The 21,889-nt window shown below is 41.4% G+C and overlaps 1 protein-coding gene across 4 annotated transcripts in view; it reads left to right on the top strand.

Annotated features, from left to right (window-relative positions):
* bmpr1b (bone morphogenetic protein receptor type 1B) overlaps nucleotides 1-21,889 on the top strand; it is a 244,543-nt gene that overhangs the window by 66,832 nt on the left and 155,822 nt on the right. The window contains exon 1 of one of the 4 annotated variants that reach the window (XM_012965656.3): nucleotides 14,226-14,314. The exons of 2 other annotated variants lie outside the window; for them this stretch is intronic. The gene's annotated coding sequence lies outside the window, so the exon portion shown is untranslated. Of the gene's footprint in view, nucleotides 1-14,225; nucleotides 14,315-21,889 lie in introns of those variants that run through there. One more of the 4 variants, XM_031902013.1, reaches the window with a different exon arrangement.

The raw sequence follows: 21,889 nt of genomic DNA, 5'->3' as shown, positions 1-21,889 counted from the left end.
CCATATAGCAACAACGGAGGAGGAGGGCGGGGCAACGGGGCCAGGCAGGAAGAGGCGGGCCACTTCCGGGCCAGCAGAGGGGACCGCAGCCGGTGGGAGACAGCGGGCAATGAGGGGAACAGCACCACGGGTGGAAGGCACGCCACAGAGGGTTCCAGCCAGTAGAGGCAGGAAGGCAGCCAGGCGAGCACCCCCAAGCCAGCTTCCCCGAGAGGGGGATGTGTGGGGACAGGCACCTGCAGCGCTGGGCACCCAGCAGGAGAGGCAGCGTGGGCGGGCTAGGGGGGATACCTCCCCTGCCCAGGTGGCCAACACGGGGCATAGACGCTCCTCACGGAGCAGGCGCCCATCACCCATTCCCCTGCGCTCTGAGGAATGCCCCTCAGATGGCAGCAGCAGCCCCTCAAGGGGAGATGAGGCGGATGAGGGAGCGAGCACGCCTCTGAGGGTAGGAGGGAGCCGCGCGCGGCATAGGCCAACAATCCAGCACGCAGCGGCGCCAGGCCAAGTAGCCAGCGCCAGGAGCACACCCCTCAGGCAGCCGGCTTCTCAGGCACAGCGAGAGCCAGGCGAGGAGGGCAGACAACGCGGGAGCTCTGGGACAGACGGCACAGGCAACACCCAGGCATCTGGGTCTTCAGGTATACTCTTTCCTTTTGACCTCAGCCAGTCTCCTATTGTACCACTCACACAGACAAATTCCACACAGCAGGCGGACACAGAAGGTATGTTGGGGCAGTTTCTGTCAGGGCTAAGCCAACTAATGTCGCGCTATAGTCAAAGGCAACCACTAGAACAGTTACAAGGGGGGGCTGCGGGGACACAGGGGTCACAAAGTGGGGAGCTTTCCTCAGGGGCACCCCAGGTCCAAACGCAACCCATAATCGACTCCATAGCGACGGGAGTGATAGCCCAGCCCAGCCAGCCGGAAGGGACAGGGGGGGGTGCTACAGCACCAGGGGAGGCAACAGCAAAAAAAGGGGAGAAACCAGCCCCGATGTCAGACGCTGCAAAAGGGCACGCCTACATTTGCTTTGAGGGCCCCTTGGGGGCCCACCTGAAGCCCGAGGTGAGGGAAAAAATTTGGAAGCGGGAGTACCTAGATATTTTTACCCTGCTCCCCCTGGAGCGGTTTAGTATTGAAAGATGGGAAAAAGGCAAGGAACATAGAAAGGAGGAGGACGAGGATAGGCGACGTTTCCGTCTTATCCCCAGAACATTCGGCAATTGGCTGCAGGCCTTTGCCACACTGGCGAGCGTGATAGGTGAGAAGCAGCCAGAGTGCTGCTCAGCACTTTTCTGCTATCTGGACTCTATCTGGGAGGCCCACAAGGTCTATGGGGGCATGGCTTGGCTCAGATACGATGAGCAATTTAGACAACGCATGGCAATAAGACCAGAGATAAAGTGGGATCATAGGGACATAGGTCTATGGATGAGACTCATGAACAGCAAGGGTTTCCAGGGTTACTCAAGCTTAAGCCAGGGAGGTTTCCAAGGTTACTCAAGCTTAAGCCAGGGACAGCCCTTTCAAGCGGGCTCCGGCGGGCAGGCCATCGGCCCAGCCGGAGCACAAAAGAAGGGTGTGTGCTGGCTATATAATGACAGCCAGTGCAGGTGGGGCAACTCATGCCGTTACAGGCACGAATGCTCTTTATGCGCAGGAACCCACCCCTATGCTAGGTGCTTTAAGCGACCCAAGGAAGGGACAGGAAAACCAGGAGATAACAATAAAAAAAGGGGAGACACCAGTGAAGCTCGCAGCGATGCGGCCCTGGCTAGATAAGTACCCCAACCAAGAAAAAGCTGAGCTACTGAGGGCGGGTTTCCAACACGGGTTCAGAATTCCAGGGGAAGACACCCCAGGGTGTCCAACCGTAAATAACCTGAAGTCCGTAAAAGGAAACCCATCCTTAGTACTTGAAAAACTGACAAAAGAGATCAGCTTGGGCAGGATGGCCGGCCCGTTCGGCACACCCCCATTTAAAAACACACGTATATCCCCACTGGGCTTGGTGCCTAAAAAAGAACCAGGCAAATATCGGCTTATCCATCATTTGTCATACCCCGCGGGGTCATCAGTGAACGACGGAATAGACAAAGATTTAACTAAAGTATCCTACACATCATTTGACGAGGCGATCCGCCTTGCGGTAGCAGCGGGCCCAGGGGCACTAATGGCCAAAACAGATATCGAGGCTGCATTTCGGCTCCTGCCGGTGCACCCCGATTCCCTACATTTACTGGGTTGTCAATTTGGGGGGTCCTTTTACGTGGACAGGAGCCTCCCTATGGGGTGCTCCATTTCCTGTTCCTATTTTGAAACATTTAGCACCTTCCTGGAGTGGGTAATCAGACAGCAGTCGGGTATGGCTTCCATTATCCATTACCTGGACGACTTCCTATGCATTGGCCCCACCAATTCCCCCGCATGCGCCATACTGCTTCAAACAGTCCAAAGGGTAACATCGGAATTCGGGGTCCCCCTAGCCCCCGAAAAAACAGAGGGCCCATCCACCTGCATAAAATTTCTCGGGATCGAGATAGACACAGTGAGGCAGGAGTGCAGGTTGCCGACCGATAAGGTCAGTGCCCTGAAGGAAGACATCCACCGGGCTATTAGCTCAAAGAAGCTAACATTAAAACAACTCCAATCACTGCTTGGCAAACTAACTTTTGCCTGCAGAATTATTACAATGGGGCGAGTATTTTCTCGGAGATTGGCAATGGCAACCTCCGGTACGAAAAAGCCACACCACTTTGTCAGGCTGGGGGCCGAACTAAAAAAGGACCTAGGGATTTGGGCTAGGTTCCTCCAAGCATACAATGGTAGGTCTTACTGGCAAAAGACAACAGACACCAACAAGGACCTGCAGCTATTTACGGATGCAGCAGGATCTTGTGGTTTTGGGGCATACTTCAGCGGCAGCTGGTGTGCCGAAAAATGGCCCGATAGTTGGGTAGCGGGGGGGTTGATACGTAATTTAACCCTCCTGGAATTATTTCCAATCCTGGTGGCCATAGAGCTATGGGGACACTTATTCTCTAATAGAAGCGTGACTTTCAACACCGACAATATGTCGGTAGTTTTGGCCATTAATAACCAGACATCATCATCGGGCCCAGTGCTAGCATTGCTGCGACATCTAGTATTACGGTGTTTACAGTCTAACATATGTTTTCGAGCACAGCATCTGCCAGGTGTAGTCAACGACATTGCTGACTCTTTGTCCCGATTCCAGTGGGACAGATTCCGGGGCCTGGTGCCGGGAGCGAAACCTCAAGGAGAACCCTGCCCGGAATCCCTCTGGCAGATCATATGAGAGGTATGATGGCATGGGTACAGAGGTCAGTCGCGGCATCCACGTGGTCGGGTTATAAGAGAGTCTGGTCGGACTGGATGCAATTAATGCATTGGAGTGGGGCAGGAGAGAGTGACCGCGACAGACTTGATCTCTTGCTCTGGCAATTGGGTATCTATTTTGAGAATTCCATATCCCCTAGTTCACTGAGCGCAAAACTGGCAGCATTGGCTTTTCTGTTCAAGGTAATGGGATGGAGGGACTATACAAAAGAATTCCTAGTCAAACAGGCGGTAAAGGGTTTCAAAAGAGGAAAAAAATCAGAGGACAGGCGCAGGCCTGTGACATTACCCATATTACAAGGCCTTTTCGAAAAGCTGGAAGTAATTGCACGTAGCGCATACGAAGGGACACTATTCAAACTAGCATTCTCCTGGGCATTTTTTGGGGCCTTTCGAATCTCCGAGCTAGTGAGTAACAATAGACATACCCCAGGAGGAGTCCTCTGGGAGGACATTCAACTGGCCAATGGGCTACTCACTATAAAGATAAGGGATTCCAAAACAGACAAGATGGGCAAGGGTTTTCTAGTCACATTAGCCGGGGTGGAAGGGTGTGTCACATGCCCAGTGCAGTGCTTCCTGGCCTATCAGAGGATCAGACCACATATAACCGGCCCTTGTCTAGTACATGCGGACGGGTCCCTCCTGTCCAGGTTCCAATTTGTGGCAGTTTTCAAAAAAGCCCTTCAAGGCATGGGGATGTCATACAAGGACTACGGTAGCCACTCCTTTCGTATAGGGGCGGCCACAGAGGCGGCACGATGGGGCATGGATGCCGTGGCCATAAAACGCATAGGGCGATGGGAATCACATCGATTCCAATCCTACATCAGGCCACACAGGGCGGAATAATACAAAAAAAAAAAAAAAAAGAGGGGGGAGAGGGCTGTTGTTTAACACTCACATGTTTTCTCTTTATCAGGTCAAGCCACATGCTCGGTCTGGGTGGTCGGACATTCATACATCTATTGGGCAGAGAAAAGAGCGAGGGTTCGCAAGAACGGCTCCCAGCTTGGCTTTGTAGAACAAGAGGTATCCATCTCCTGGATGGGGTATAGTGGTTTGTTATGGGATGAAGTAGTCCCTATCATTATACAACAGGCAAAAAAGGTAGGACCACCACAGGTTATCCTGGTGCACGCAGGAGGCAACGATTTGGGTAAATGCCCCATGAAGCAGCTCATTAAGAGCATGCGTAGGGACTTCATAAGGTTGTGGTCACTTTTCCCCTGGGTAATTTTGATTTGGTCCGACATGGTGCGAAGGACGGCCTGGCGAGGGGCCAGGTCACCTGCTGCCATTGACAAAGCCAGAATTAAGGTAAATAAAGCAGTGGCAAAATTCGTAAAAAGCCGTGGGGGCATGGTAGTGGAACACAAGTTATTAAAGCCAGCGGAGCAGTTCTTGCGGCCAGACGGGGTACATTTGAACGAGGTGGGCTTGGACATATTCAATGCAGCCTTGCAGGATGCAATTGAAATGGCAAGTAGAGTGTGGAGGCGTATGTGAGCTTGAAGGTATCCAAGCACACATAGCATGGCGGGTCCCTTGCCAGTCTGCCGGGCATGATGGTGTGTTTGTTTGGACAATACTGGACCGTTGGGGCAACCCCTAAGGTGGGTACCCACGGTGGGGTTGAATATGTTCAGTTAATTTCCCCAGGGCTTGGTCCCTTGCGGGTTGTTTCTGTTTAACAGCTATGGTGTGGATATTACAACGCTAGGCAATCTCACTGAGCTAGGGGCAAGCGGCTAGTGAGCATTGCTGGCATTTGGAAGGGCAGACTGGCAGAGGGCTTTACCAAGGGCTACTGATTGTTACCAATAGTTACCAATTGCTGTCAATTATTATTGTTACAAATCGTTACAAGTTTTGTACCATGTTGTTAATGATGTTTTTCGGATATGTAAACAATTAAGTATTGCTAAATGATTGTGTACAAATAAAAGCTGTGGCCATATCATCCAACAAAGGTGATGTCACGCGTGGTTTGTTCAGAACGGTTGGAGGGAGGAGTGAACAATGGGTCATGCCCCTAGTCAAGAAAGGCCTGGATCCCGGGCACAGCGTAGGAGGAGGGCCCACATGACGGGGCTGACAATGGGAGCCCCGATTGGTCAGCCCGGGCACGGGGTAGCAAGGGTTAAAAAGGGGGTGCAGAAGGAGGCGCCAAGCAGTTGCGCGGGAAGACAGCTGGAAATAGGATAGGGCAGCAGCGGCGCGAATCCCCACCCACCCTCCCTATTGGTCAATGTATTCGGCAAGGGGAAGCCTGGCAAGCTAGGGGATAGGGTTAGGGCCGGTAGGACCCCTAGCGGGACTCAACATAGGGAGGCTAGATGTACTACCCATGGTAGCGTCTTAGTCACAGCTTTGGCGGGTCCCTTGCCAGTCTGCCGGGCATGATGGTGTGTTTGTTTGGACAATACTGGACCGTTGGGGCAACCCCTAAGGTGGGTACCCACGGTGGGGTTGAATATGTTCAGTTAATTTCCCCAGGGCTTGGTCCCTTGCGGGTTGTTTCTGTTTAACAGCTATGGTGTGGATATTACAACGCTAGGCAATCTCACTGAGCTAGGGGCAAGCGGCTAGTGAGCATTGCTGGCATTTGGAAGGGCAGACTGGCAGAGGGCTTTACCAAGGGCTACTGATTGTTACCAATAGTTACCAATTGCTGTCAATTATTATTGTTACAAATCGTTACAAGTTTTGTACCATGTTGTTAATGATGTTTTTCGGATATGTAAACAATTAAGTATTGCTAAATGATTGTGTACAAATAAAAGCTGTGGCCATATCATCCAACAAAGGTGATGTCACGCGTGGTTTGTTCAGAACGGTTGGAGGGAGGAGTGAACAATGGGTCATGCCCCTAGTCAAGTGTAATAGCACTTATTAAGTTAAAATGCATGTAAAATTGCCTACTCACAAAGGATTCATAAGCACATATTAAATGAAAAAGGTCTGGACTTTTCCCATATTTCTGCCTGTTCTTTTACTGTAGCGGTTCCTTTTGTCTATTACACTATCTTTGTTTTTATGTACATTTTATGAATGGGAAGAAGCTGACAAGTGGATTCCTGAAAGGGGAAATTCACTTGCCTTGCACACATTGGGTGTTTTAAACATTTACCTTTAAGCACACACTAACTTTTGGTAATGTTGGGTGTAAGCAGATATTCAGTGCTAAAAGTTACTACCCTGTGTGCACCCTACTCTCTTCATTTTTTTTTTTTTATTTCTGTGCAACTACCATGCATTTTGGTAAGGAGAAGTGGCAGGGCTGGATATTTAGGAGTGATGGTCTGAGAAGCATCTTGCAAGTGCTGGCCCTGGAATGCCCTCATTACATTGGGTGCATTATTGCCCAGTTATGGACTATTTATCCATGTGGATCTCTTGGCAAGTTCTAGGAGACTGACTCATTGTTTCATTGATGTCCAAACCATTTCACATATGTGTATTAACTCTCTTTTTAAAGAGATGAGAACCCTTCATAGAGTGTTATTGGCCAATTGAGCACATTGTATTCCCATCTGTAGTAGACTAGACTAGGCAGTTACAAGCTAGTGAAAGGCTGTCCTTCACAACTTTGTGCAAGACAAAATGCTTATTATATCAGTGTATATGAGAGATGCATCATTCTAAATAGCACCTTAAAATCAACAAAACAAGCCAGTTCCTTTGTAAAGGACAACCAATAGGAATTCCTAGTGCAAGGATCCTGCATTCCTTAAGTTATGGTGCTTGTAATGGTGAAATGCTGATTATTGTGATATTATTGTGCATGGTTCAAAGTTTGAAACTTGAGAAATTGTTTTGCTCCTGTTTAATGACATTTGGAGTGTTTCATTTACTCTTAACATATCTGATATTTAATCTTATCTTATATTTAATAAGGTTCCATCCTATTCTGTTTTCATGGTATACTATCATACCTAACAAAACTTTATTGTAAAGCAGATCTTGTAATTTGTTTGGGGCTACTTTTGAAGCCCATTGGGTGACGCAAAGTTCTTATTGAGGACGTATATGACTCCTTGAAGCTGTCTGTGACAACACTGAGTGATCTGCTTTGCTTATAGAATAAATACCTGTCTTGCTCCTCTATATTGTAACAGAGTAAGCAAGATACACATTGCTGGGGGCATCTGCAAATAAAACAAAAAACTTACTTCATTGAGACAAAGTATAGAAAAATGGAAATGAAAGGAAATGGGTAAGAAGCACGAGTCATAGGGGCACATTTACTAATCCACGAACGTCCGAAAAGCGTCCGAATGCGTTTTTTTTGTAATGATCGGTATTTTGCGACTTTTTCGCGAATTGTCGCGAATTTTTCGAGCTCAATACGAAAAAGATGCGACAATTCACGAAAGTCATAATGGCTATGAAAAAGTCGCGACAATTCACGAAAGTCATAATGGCTATGAAAAAGTCGCGACAATTCACGAAAGTCATAATGGCTATGAAAAAGTTGCGACAATTCACGAAATTTTGTAGTGGCTATGAAACGGCTACGAAAAGTCGTGACGGTGACGAAAAGATCGCAAAAAATACGAAAAAGTCGCAAAATGTTCGTTTCCAATCCGATTTTTTCCCATTCGGGATTCGGATTCGTGGATTAGTAAATCAGCCCCATAGTATTGTTATGCCCCACTAAATATAGTTCTATTTTAGTATACATTCTGTGTGTAAATACAGACAGACGTATGTCTTGCAAGTAAATCTTGCTCTTAAAGTAATTTTGTTTTGCATCTTTAGTACAGTTTTAAACATTCTAAATGCATTTGATTTTGAAGACATGCACTATACATTCAAAGAGATCATCTCTCTCATGATAATCTGGTAAACAGTGTGTAGAAAGGCACTTACACATTTTTGTGGTGCAGAAGATAAATTCTGTAATACATATGCTAACAAGTCTGTGGCTAAGTGCACATAAGAGGCTTGATGCTGCAAGGTCACAGAAGAGTTTAGAAATGTTTAGAAAATCTCATATCGTACAGCTGTGGAACTTCAGACAGACACTCCAGATTGGACTAATTTTGGAGAGCAGAACAACAAAGAGTGAAAGAAAGGATTCATCTTTAGCTGTTTTCTGCCACTAGCCTTTTAGAGGAAAAATCAGAAGCCATCTGTAAGAAATAGACCTTTTTATAAAATGATGTCATTTATTTGACCTGTACTCTGGCACATGCCAGTATTAAATAAGTTTTCCAGTGCTGTAAACTACCACAAATTTTGATCAAGAATATGATAAACGTGTTCTACTAGTGAGAAATGTCATGGGAATGTTATCTTTTGCTATCATTAGTTAACCTTTGGCAGATTTGAGCTGTTGACTCATGAGCATGATATCATCAAATTAAAGCTGCTAATTTGTTTTTTGATGAAGCAAACAGTATGGAATTAATTGAGTTTGGGAGTTGTAAGGTTTACACACAAACACATATACATATGTACATTTTTTTGTATTGTAGTTTTCACCAGATTTTAATGAGGTAGGGATAGACATCTTCTTAGTTTCCCAGGTGCCCAAGGCCATGTGACTTCTGCTCCGATAACCTTAAGTCTCTGTTTACTGCTGCGCTGCGGAGTGAGCCCCCCCCCCCCTTTTCTCTCCACAGCAGACTATTAACAGAACAATAGGAAGGTAGATGAATAACAGCTCCCTGACACCTGCATTGCTAAAAATGCTCCCATGCACCACCTAATGGTAGACATGATAAAAGCACTCAGTCGTAAAAGCCTGGCCATGACTCCTCCAGTTACACTGATTAGAAGAAACAATAGCTTATCTGAAAGCAGTTCTTTTGTATAGTATTGGCTTTATCTGAAAGCTCAGGTTCAGGCAAAATGCAGGCAAGTCCTGTCTGACAGAATTAGACCTGGCACAGGTTTTTTCAAGTGGGTCACAGGTAATTGGCAGGCTTGACTCTGCAGTCTTTTATTTATTTACTTGTATATAAGTGATGAAGCCACAGTGAATCAGTTTGGCTCCGGCTAAGGTTAGGTTTGGACTTTTTTACTATTACTCTTGTGTATTTACCTGCACACTACAATGCATTTATTAGTTTCTGCAACATTGCATCAGTTATTGGCAGTTTTAATAATTATAACCCCCCAACCCATGCCTCATCTAGTTACTTCTTCAACCAGTATGGCTTTAGGACCATTTTGTTTAGATGTCATCCACTTGCTTTGAGTATGCCTCCTCTGAAGTATCCTAAGTTACTTTTTTTTCCCTCTAATTTCCTAATTGCCATGTACGTGTGTATTTACATATTACAAGTACAAAGTACCACAGGAGGAAGGAGGCCCTGCTTCATAGAGCTTACAATCTAATACAGCTCTACCATATACACATTTATCAGACTGACCTGTTGCAAATTGTTGGGATTTCATTCAAATATCTGCCTTCTGTTCTGCCTATTCTCACACCTTCATATGTGCAAATTCTGATTTAGCACTTAGAAAATAATAGATCCACATAACTAAGCCAGACCAGTTGCACGTTCCTTTGTAATATAATGCATGCTTAGATTCTCTTTGAGCAGCAGTGTGCAGTGCAGGGCTGTTTAGGTCACTTAAGGACTTTTTTCCAAGGTGTGGTATTCACTTCCACCAAGCAGGAGTCTTTTCTTTCCAGGAGTTTGTCACTGATTAAGCTAGGTTTTAGGCTTGTACTGCGCAACTGATGTTTACATGTATAGCATGCATATTTATATATATATTTATAGTGTACAGTTTTCCACTTTTATGTGTTTTCTCTTTCATTTTGTTTGAAGATGTAGCTGGTTTCAGGTCTATCAGGCATACAGTTTGTCCTGGATAAGTGGAAGTGTTTATGCTAGTATGGTTTTCACTGAGGCCTGTAGCAGGCACATTGCACTTTCTGATGCAATATAATCACTACAGGACATTTTCCATGAAATGACATACAATGGGTTTTTTCTGTTTAGTTTAAACTATTTAATTAAAATTAATTTTTTGAGAGATGGCAGTTAGCTTTTTGGATAATGAAATTAACAGATTTTACGATGAAAAAACATTCTGCCTATTGTTGTAAAAACAATTTACAATTACAACTAACCCTGTGAGTTAGTTTAAATAGGTATAATGGCCATTGTGTCTCTTTAGTTTTATTGATTACCAGGATCACATTGTGCAGGGGGCATATTTATACTCTGGTTATCTGGTTGACTACCTCACAAGAACCAGGGACAAAAAACATCGTTTTTTGGTTTTTTTTTATTAAAGCAACAGGGAAAACATGTCTCCAGCAAAAGTCCTATTTGTCCAATTTATGTTGAACATGTAGTTATACTGCCCCTTTAACATGATCCACTTTATGCAGATCATAGCAACATCCAAAATCAATGTGCACTGTATTATCTTTATCTTTGATTTCATAGCTTTAGAGGCAGATGAGAAGATGATATTTCAGAGAATGAAAATTAATATCTCTCCTTTGTAATGATGTACAGTCATATGTGAGAGAAACATGTTACAGATCATCATCTGACTGGTCTGCAACTCTGATCCCTTGGGCTTTTCCATCTCATTATAAATCAGAACCAAAGATTATGCTTGTGAAGTTCAGTAGATGTGATGAAATTCATTGGTAATTTGTATGTATTGTGATTCAGTATTCAGGTACAAGCAGTTAGCCTGTAAAATCTCAGATATTTTCATTTTACAGGATTAATTTGCAGTAATCTTAATTTACAGAATTAATCAAATCTTTAGTAAATTTGCATTATGTACAGTGTTGGCTGCTTGTATGCTGAGTTTTTGATTTAACCACGGACTTGTGTAAAATGTGAAGTTTCCTCATACTGAAGTTATGTATATGTATATTTTTAAATGTATGTATATTTTTCATTTATATAGGGCTACTTATGTAGGCAGCGCTATACTGCAGAACAATAAATTAATAGAACAAACAGGGCTCAATACAATAATAAAATATAAAGTATGATTACATTAAAGATTAAGATCTAAGTGTCAAAGAAACAAGAGTAAAGAGATCCCTGTCCTGTAGATATTAATCAATTATCCCTGGTAAAATATGGCAAGACATAAGTATTGTGTAAATCCTACTATTTTATTGATTCATGGCCCCTGCTTAAATACATGATGGTGATTTTTCATATATCTGTTGTTATTCATTATGTAGGAATATATATCACCTATATACTACACAGCTGTTTACAGATGTTGTTTATGATTTAGATCCGCTTCCTCCTGCCAAGACTCCAGTTCCCACAATGATTGCATGTTCTGTGATTAACAGACCTGTAAGGGCTCTTAAACACAGGTGTTGGACTGCGGTGGATGCCCCTCACATTGCACCGCAGGGTAATGCAGGACGAAACACAGCTCATCAGGTTGTACTCATATGACGCCTGCAAGCGGCGAACACAGGTGGAATGCAACTTGATGTGCTTGCATGTGTCTGAATGAGTATTGAAAAGAATGGGCTGCATTTCGTCATGTGTAAGAGCCCTAAAGTATCACAGGAGAATCACAGGAAGTGTGGGGATTAAGTTTTTAGCTGACAAACTCATTACTGCTTGCTTGTATCAATTGTACATGTAGTCAGGACCTGCAGTGACTCTTTGGGCTTTTATGTATTGGAATTTTATAAACAAAAGAGAAAAGAAAGGGGTGTGCTCCAATAATATAAAATGATATAAATAACAATTACAATAATTTATTGTTATAAAACAATTCCACTCACAGTATTGCAAAACACTACTCAATAGACACAATGGTCACAAGTAAGACCATGACTTAATGCCATCTGGGCACAAAGCACGTAGGGCTGTTGGAGTTGTACATTTTTTAATATTATTTTAAAAAAAAAGAGGATTTTTTGAACTTTTACTTTTGTGGCCCTGTGTATTAGCTCTGCGCACCGGACCCCAATTTTTTGGTGGGGGGACCCACCGTGGGCTAGTAGGAAAAATTGCTGCATTGTGGAAGAAAAACATGGGCAACTGCACAGATTTGATATATTTGAGAGTAACATATAAAGCAATAAATACCCGATACAAGAGGTGAAGAGGGCCCTGCCCAAAAGAGCTTACAATCTACAAGGAGAAAGGGTTGAGACACAAGGTGTGGGAATGGGCATGACCAGAGTTGTGAGAGGTGGGGCACAGGGTATTGCTAAACTAGATTAGGGTAAGCTTCTCTAAATAAATGTGTTTTTAGAGATCTCTTGAAGACAGAGAGATTGGGAGAAAGTCTGACAGTTTGTGGGAGTGAATTCCAGAGAAGGGGGGCAGCCCTTGCAAAGTCTTGAATACGAGCGTGTGAGGAGGGAATGAGAGAGGAGTTGAGGAGCAGGTCAGTAGAGGAGCGTAACAAGCGGGTTGGATGGTACCTAGAGATAAGTTCAGAGATGTAGGGTGGGGCAGAGTTATGAACTGCTTTGAATGTAAGAGTCAGGAGTTTGAATTTTATCCTAGATGGTAGGGGAAGCCAGTGCAGGGATTGGCAGAGCGGCACAGCAGAGGGGGAGCGGTTGGAGAGGTGTATGAGCCTGGCAGCAGTATTCATTATAGACTGGAGTGGGGACAGTCTTTGGAGGGGAAGGCCAATTAATAAGGAGTTACAGTAGTCCAGGCGAGATATTATAAGAGAGTGAATAAGAATTTTGGTAGCATCTTGGGTGATAAATGATCGTATTCTGGAGATATTTCTTAGGTGAAAGTGGCATGATTTGATAAGTGATTGGATATGGGGAGTGAAGGACAGTGCAGAATCAAGGATAACAAGGCAGTAAATGAGGCTTAAAAGGTTTGTTTTTACAATATAAGGCTAATGCCACGCTTAGCATATGGTGTATATTTTCAGCAAGCCAAGAAACGCTTTGCTGAAAATAGCGCCATATGCTCCTACCTTGTGCCTGCACCCGAATGAATGAAATACGCTCAGGTACAGGCACATGTAGCCGATATCCACGGAAGATATGAAGTCTCGCATTTTTTGGCGGATATCGGCTACATGTGCCTGCACCCGAGCGTATTCCATTCATTCGGATACAGGCACAAGGTAGGCTAAATTTACAGTGTTTTTCGGCTTGCCGTGAATACTCCCGTGTGGCATCAGCCAAACACAGGCAGTGATATATTCAAAGGGGTAGTCACAAGTAAATTACTCCTATGGTCTTTCACTGGTTTCCAGACTGACTCTCTAACACTAGGCAATCTGTGGTTTAGTGCAATGACATTTAGTGACCTGCAGCCTTTAAATCTTTATAGTGCAGAGGTACAAGAACTGTAAAATGAAGCTAGAATAAAGTACTGGCTGGTAGTGATTATATAGAAGTTAAATGTATTATAAAATGTAACGATATACTCTGTGTAACAGTAAAATGATTTAATTGCATGTCCACTGACTTGTCACCATTTGACGTTCTGGATAATAATTTTCCCTTCAAAAGTAAATTTCATCCAAGAGCCACCCATCAAGCATCATGTGCTGCGAGATTTGTAGCATTTGTGGTTTGTAGCTTTTGGAATTTTAGAGAACAGCAGCTGGAAAAAATCTGATCTGACAATACAGTTTGCGGTGTGTCCGTAGGACAAGGATACCGCTCTTTTGTAACTGTTGCACACGTTGTAAAGGGGAGCCACACAAACTAAAGCCAAGTTATTGTGCTAATACATTAGAGTTCTACAAGCAGGGAAACCTGAGAACGAGACCCAGCTTTCCTGCAAGTAACAGATGGTTACTGTTTAAGTGCAGGCATAACCCCGTCCCTTACACCACATGTAACACTGGGGGGAGGAGGTTTCACAAAAAGGCAAAAGTTGATTGGAGCTTTCTCATATCCTAGTTAATCACAGTCATATGGGAGGCTTTTTCAAGCATAGAGAAGGATGGCTGTTGAAATTTGTAGCGTGCTGGAATCCTGCGAGAAAGCTGTGCAGTGTGGTGAGTTTATGTGGCTTGTTCTCTGTCCTAATGAATAGAACCTTTCCATATCTGCCAGCTCTGCCGAAAATGTGGTCAAGGGATTTATTATGAAATGCAGCAAAGGCTGGCACACAAGCTAATTACACGTAACGAGAAATGTGCAGGGAACCCAGAACTGAAAGGTGACAGAGAAAGTGTTTTATTCTGCAACACAGAAAGAACTTTTGTGTGGTCGGTTTTACGGCGTGCCAGTTTCAGTTTGGATATAGGTTCCTTTTTTATCTTTGAACATAATCAGTGAGGCTGTAAGGGGATAGAATATTTGTGATTTCATGTGCTTTGATTACAGTTTTTTAACTGAATCAGAATTTGTGCTTTTTAAACAGTCTAAAGATTTATTTTACATGTTTTCTGTGTGAAATTTTGACTTCAAAGTGAGACCATAGTACTAAATGAAAGTTTGCATACCTGTTTATGTACCTGCATAGAAATGCTGTTTGCAGATATGGGAGCATGATGCAAATTTAGTTTTGCCCTCCCTTGCCACTCCGCTTAAATTACCTGTATCACCACCAGGGGAGATACACAGACGATGCAAAGCAACTAAGCATGTAAAAAGAGGCATCTGGAAGCAGGAGTCACAGCAGTAGCACTGTACAGGGGCATAGACAGGTAAAATCATTTTCAATTAGTTACCCTTTGGAAAGGCAACAGTGACTTTAATTATATGTTTTTGATTCCTTGTGCTTTCTTTTATGTTCTTATGTGAAATGTGGTGTTATTCATAGTCTCAATTGCCAGGCTAGTGAATTTATGTCTGAATTTTTTGGTACAGGTGACAAAATGTATTGCATTACATCATTTTGTTTATCTGATATTTTTGATATTTCTGTCTGTTTGTATTCAGCTATATTTGTGTATTATAACTATATTGTAAGCACATTTAATAAAATATTTAATCTGCATTAAGATATTTTAGTATTATATAGATCCAATGAACTATTGTGTAGATTGGTCAGTGAACTAATCAATAAACATCATATTTAGCCTGATAAAAGTGTAATAACGTTTATGGACTTTTATTCATTTTCTGTGAAAAGCAATATATGGATCAATAAAGGTGGTGTCGTTAGACTGATTAGAACAGTAAATAAGTCCTATGTAGAGTTTACGTACAGGCGACAGACATTTCCCTGCCTACTGTGGTGCATTTCCAAACTATGTGTGAACCAGATATTTTTAGAGCATGGTCCATGTTTCACTTCTAGACTTCTCTAGAGCCTGGATTTATTTGTGATCTTTGAGTGATTGATAAATGGAGAGAGGTTGTCACTGTGCTTACATAGTCACAAAGAGATTCTTTTATTACCAGGGAGCTGTGTTGCGTTCCTCTTTGCTCTGCTAGTCCTCATGCCCCAATGCTGAATTGGTTTTATGTTTTATCCAATTACAGAAGCACAAACAAGCTATAGGGAGGCCCATATCAGTCATTACAACTAGTTTCTAATGCATGCACTGCTAACATTTTAGCTAAATAAAGCCCAAGATATTCTTCTGAGACTTTTCTCTGAATCCAAATGTCAGCATAAATTACTCAGCTCAATTTCCTGCTGTTTATAGCACTATTCAATTACATGGGGGGGGGGGGGTTGCTTTTTTGTTGGGAAATTTTCCTGATCTATGCTGTTTTTCAGCTTTAGATATATATTTGACAGGGAAATGTAATACCTGTAGTAGGAATAATAGTTGTGCTATGAATGTGCATCAGTCTTTAACTTTACTCAGAATAGATGCAATTGCCTTCAGATATAAAATATGTTTTGTTTTGAGCTTGTTAAATTGCTCGTCATGCGTCCAGGTATTTTTATATCTCTGTTTACTGTTGGCTCCCACCATGTATTCTAGAAAACAATTCAGGGCATCTTTTCCTGTACTTACTTAAGTTACCCTTTAATGTTTTGTCTTTCCACTACAGACTTTGCCCTCCTTGTTTTTTTGTGCTTTTATTCTAAAAAATGCCTCTATGCTGAATTTCCTTGGTATGTGTAAATGTTTCTATCTTATCGCCTCTCTCTCTTCTCACTTCTAAGCTGAACATGTAAAGCTTTTGAAGTCTTTCCTGATATATATTATTCAAGCTATGCAATGCTTTACACACCCTTTTCTGACTGTTGTATATTGTATTAGCAAATTTCTGCAGATAGTGCCAGTAGCACTGAGTGCTAAGTAGGAACTAGTTGGGGGCTCATTTATAAAAATGTTGCATTAGTGCATTAACCCACAGCAATCAATCAACAAATAGTGTTGAACTGGCTACTGTTACTAACTGAAAGTCAGAATCTGATTGGCTGCATTGAGTTGCACTCTTTGTATTGAATAACATTCAGCCACAATACCTTATATGTGTTAGTGTCAATAATATGTAAAAATGACATGTGGTCGTGTTAGTTAGAAAAAAAAAACAATATTGGTACCTTCATTTTAGCCACTCTACCCCTCTTATCTATTTTATTTTGAAAGAGAATATTTTTGTTTAGCAATAATAGGGATGCACCGAACCAAGTTTTTTGGGTTTGTTCGAACCCCCAAATCCACCCCAAGGGATTTGCCCAAATACGGAACTGAATCCTAATGAGCATATGCTAATTAGGATCTGGAAGGGGTAAAAGTTGCCACACACAGAAAAATTTTCACTTCTGTGTTTACACGGACATTTAACCCTTACAAATCCTAATTAGCACATGCTAATTTATGCTAACTAGGATTTGGTTCGGCCAGGACCGTGGATTCGGCTGAATCCAAACCCTGCCGATAAAGGCCGAATCTTGGGCGAATACCGAATCGAACTCTGATCTTGATCAGTTCACAGAAAATATTTAACACCTGTCCATCTGTAAATTAAATGTAATTGACCAAATAAGTACAGTCTTATCTTGATATGAGATTCATTTCAACACAGATAACACGGAAAGTGGCAGTGTGGCCATGCAATGTATTGATCCATTTAATGAACTACTGCACCAAATTTTGCGAAAACTTTTGAGAATTGTAATTCTCGATTTAAACAAACTAACTGTATGTTTATATCTGTGTCTTTAATGTATAGTGTTATTTGTTTATAAAGCTTTGTTCACTTTTACAATACAGTACAAACAGTGGTATTAACATAGACTTGTATAATTCACTTGTGAATTCAGTATGGGTTGAATGTGGAGAAAAATGTAGCACCATATAAGACCATGATTCAGTTTGGAGAGAGAAAACTTATTTCATTGAACTGCATCTGGCTCTATGGGAAATCTGGAATTGAATAAAAAGATAAATTAAATAGTAGCATAGTAGGTTAGGTTGAAAAAAGACACATGTCCAGCAAGTTCAACCTTTTATGTCTGTATATAACCTGCCTAACTGCTACCTGATCCAGAAGAAGGCAAAAAAACTAATTCTGAAGCCTTCCCAATTTGCATCAGGGGGAAAAAATCCTTCCTGACTCTAAGATGCCAATGGGACCAGTCCCTGGATCAGCTTGTTTTAAGAGCTGTTTTAAATAACCCTGTATTTACCCACTTGCTAAAAATCCATCCAAACCCTTCTTGAAACTTGAATCTGATTTATCAGTCAGTATGAGAAGAGAATTCCACAACTTCACAGCTATTACTCTAAATAACCCTTACCAAATATTAAGGTGGAACCTCCTTTCTTCTGATCGGAATGAGTACCCTCTGTCTGCTGGAAAAACCTATATATATATTTATACATAGTTGTCTTATCCACTCTTAAGCGCCTCTTCTCCAGTGTAAACAAACCCAACTTTCTCTTTAAGTTGAATCTGGCCCATTTTGTTCATGGGAGCTGGGTCAGTAACCAATCAGATAATTACTGAACAGTGACCACACATAAACAGTCAAAGCTAACTACTTATTGGTTGCTGTTAGTTTCTGTGGCTTTCTGTGGGTTGTTAGAACAGGGAAAACTTTGGTCATGCTACAACATAATATTATGCACCAATCAGACAACTAAAATACACTTATCTGTATAGGTAATAAATAATCTTTTTCAACTCAACAGGCCAAAAATCTAATTGAACCTTAATTGGTACAATGGTTCGTTTAGACTGATTTTTCTATAACCTTCTGAATGGTAATAGTGTGCCTATTATTACTACACATTTATGCATAAAACTTAGTAAGTGGAGAGCTTTTACTGAATGTAGAGATTTGCCTTGTTTGATAGATGTAGGAATGCCCACATCTTTCCAACAGTTGTGTGAACGGTGACAGAATATATATTCTTTACTGTTACAAAACAGGCACAGCGTCAAAGTCCCAATAAAGCTCATACAAATTAAGCTGGATTTTTAAAGTAACAAAAATAACAATCAATATAAAAAATGTCCCTTTAAAGAAACTGAGGACATTTAAAGAGACAAATACTCCTATGTGTAGTATGTCAAGAAAGGAAACAAATTTATTATCATTGAAATACAGGTTATGTTGCTAAAATTCCTAGCAAGCTCCTATGAAAGTTTTTCTTTGGCATTGGAGCGTTAAATTCTAAACATAAACGTGGTTTTTGTAGGTACACAAGTATGGAGCTCAACAGTGATTTATGTAGCCAGAAAATGTAACAACATATTCTTCAATGAAAAGGCATGTTGTGACATTAACAAAAACAGTTTCCTGAACTAAGACAAAATACAGGGTATTGTTTCTTTCCCTTTCTCACACATAGGGAAATATTGTCTGTACATGGACTGGTTCAACTTGAATAGAAAATATGCAGCTTATGAAAAATACAGGAATAAGCAGTATTACAGCCCATTTTTTGGTCCTGGCCCATATGTTACGCATCCGATTTCTAGTCTGTGTCTTTGTTACAAATAAGTGTTGGGTGTGTCCATATACTCATTCCCCTGAAGCCCATTAGAATGTGGGTAGATAGCCACAGCTTTGCCCTATAACACAGAAAAATCTATCAGGTCTGCTAAGCTGCCTGGCCACAAGATAGGGATTGACTTTAGTGTTAAAGTGCAAATTGCCGATCTTATGTGGAGTACTGCCACTCTCATACACAGCCTGGGAAAGTAGGCAGCAGGTAATGTTTCTGAGAGAAATTTAATTTAAGCAGGAATCAGGATTTACTGTCCTTACTGTTGATTGAAGTCAAACATCACTATATATGTGATCCTGTAGAAAAAAAATATTGCTTCTTAAATTTTTAACCCAAAACAGATGATTTTTAGAGTGCTTTAAGCTGATTTAAAAGGAAGCTTCTTTATTAAAAAAAAACAAAAAAAAAAAACAGCTATGTGCAGTACCACACGTCACCACTGTGTTGGGGAAGTAATTCAATTCCATAAAGTGCAAAAGAAAAGAGCTGCAATATATGATGTATGGTTTTATGCATACCATTTTCTAATAGGACCAATGTTGTTAGTGAAGTACCGCAGGGGTCAGTGCTTGGTCTTTTACATTTTAACTTGTTAATTAATGACCTGGTGGTGGGCAATGAAAATGACGATACTAAATTGTGCAAAACTATAAGTTCCATGCACAATGCTGCTACTTTGCAGAGCAAAATGAAAGTTACACACTAAATGGTAATGGGTTTGGGGGTACTCACATTGAGTATGCAGTGCAGTTTTGGGCTCCATTCCTTTAGAAGGATATTAATGAGCTGGAGAGAGTGCAGAGACGGAAGATGGAAGATCTAAACTATGAGGTTAGACTTTCAAGGTTGGGGTTGTTTTCTCTGGAAAAAAATGTGCTTGCGGGACATGATTACTCTGTACATTAGAGGGGATTACAGACCGATATGGGAATGTTCTTTTTCCCATAAAAGCAATCAGGGCACCAGAGGCCACCCCTTTAGATTAGAGAAACAGAACTTTCATTTGAAGCGGCGTAGGTATTTATATAGATAGGTAAGTATAGGTTGTGTGTGCTGGGTTTACTTGGAAGGGTTGAACTTGATGGACTCTGGTCTTTTTTCAACCCTATGTAACTATGTAACCCAACTTAACTATGTAACTATGTGTACCGTTCAGTGCTGCAGGCAAAAACATGTGATGTTTTTATTTTAAACATGTGATGTTATTAAATTAAATATATAAACTTTGAAGCATCTTTTTGAAATGAAATATTTTTTTTAGTTTCTCTGTTTTGTGAACCTGGACATGTTACCCATTTAAAAGAAATTAGACACTGGAACTTTATTTATAACAACATTTAAAATCTATTAATCAGACTTCAGTGAATACAGTACTCTGTTTAAAGAACATTCCCTGTCTGCATATATGCAGTTATATAGGGGTAGGAGCTGCTGTGCTGTTTACCTTCACCATTTTCTCTATACAGAAACAATATGTCATTTAAGTGTAAAAAAACAAATATGTGTGGAAGGAATGTTCTTCCCTATTCTATACTGTCCAGTTCAGAGAAAATCAAATAAATTACTGTTGTCTAGCTGGTGCCTAGGTTGTCTAATAGGACATTCCATCTTAAACAGTAGATCTGGCCATACACGCTTGGTGAGGTCGCTAAATGAGTGAATCTTTCCTGATATGACCACCTTGGGTGGGCAATATCAGGTTAATTTGATCTCTTGGCCCTAGGACCAAACGGTTGAATTACAATGACGGGCATAGGAGCCATCATACTGAGGATGTGGTCCCCAATCAGATGGGAAAATCAAACCAATTTTTGGCCAGATATCGATCTTGGAAGCCCGTCGGGGGTTCCCTATACAGGGGAAGATAAGCTGCCAAATAAGTCTAAAGGACTCAAATTGGCAGCCTTATTCTCTGCCTGTGTATGATCATCTTAAGGTTCATCCTTACCAATGTCACCAAAGTAGCTTTTCAATACCCAAAACAATAATTGGTTATTAAAAAGGAAGTGATAGCCCTTCAAAGAATCATTGCACTTTATGGCAATTATTAGGAACTTGCACTCTGCACAACTGAATAAATAGCACCCATTTTCTTACAAACAAACATTACATGACTACTCTTTACTCAGAATCCCCTTTATATTTTGTTTGAATTTTGTTTCCTTTCTGTGATATTTAGTTTTGCACAATATACTTCCACTTTGTCAATACAGGGCCTATTTTTTTGTCAGAAGGCAATATTCTATTAATATTTGCTATAGATAATTTTGTTAGTAAATGACTATACTATTCCCAATGAATGCACTGGTTATTTTGACTTGCTGAATGCCTATCTTTACATTACAAGAGTTTTAAATATCTTCTGACATTTATTGTTCAGATCTATCATCTATCCTGAAAATTGTAGACATCCAGCTTCCTGTTCTGTCATCGCCAATTACATAGACTTTGCTTATGCTAACAACCATAAGATTATTAATAAACAAATGGGAAAAGCGAAAACTAGAACTGAACTCTGAGAAGCACTTCTTAAAGCTCTTGTGCATTCCATGGTGCTTTATTATTGGTTTTTAATCATTTTATTCTAATAACATCCTGATGCAGATCACACAAAGCAAAATAAATTACAAGTAGATTACATCAAATATTTATAAATTATCCCCTTAGATTTTGATGTACGAGTGTTTTCTGTTGTACACTTTT

This window comes from Xenopus tropicalis, chromosome 1 (genome assembly GCF_000004195.4).
Source record: "Xenopus tropicalis strain Nigerian chromosome 1, UCB_Xtro_10.0, whole genome shotgun sequence".
In the NCBI taxonomy this organism is placed as follows: domain Eukaryota; kingdom Metazoa; phylum Chordata; class Amphibia; order Anura; family Pipidae; genus Xenopus; species Xenopus tropicalis.
This window is presented reverse-complemented; position numbering and strand designations above follow the sequence as displayed.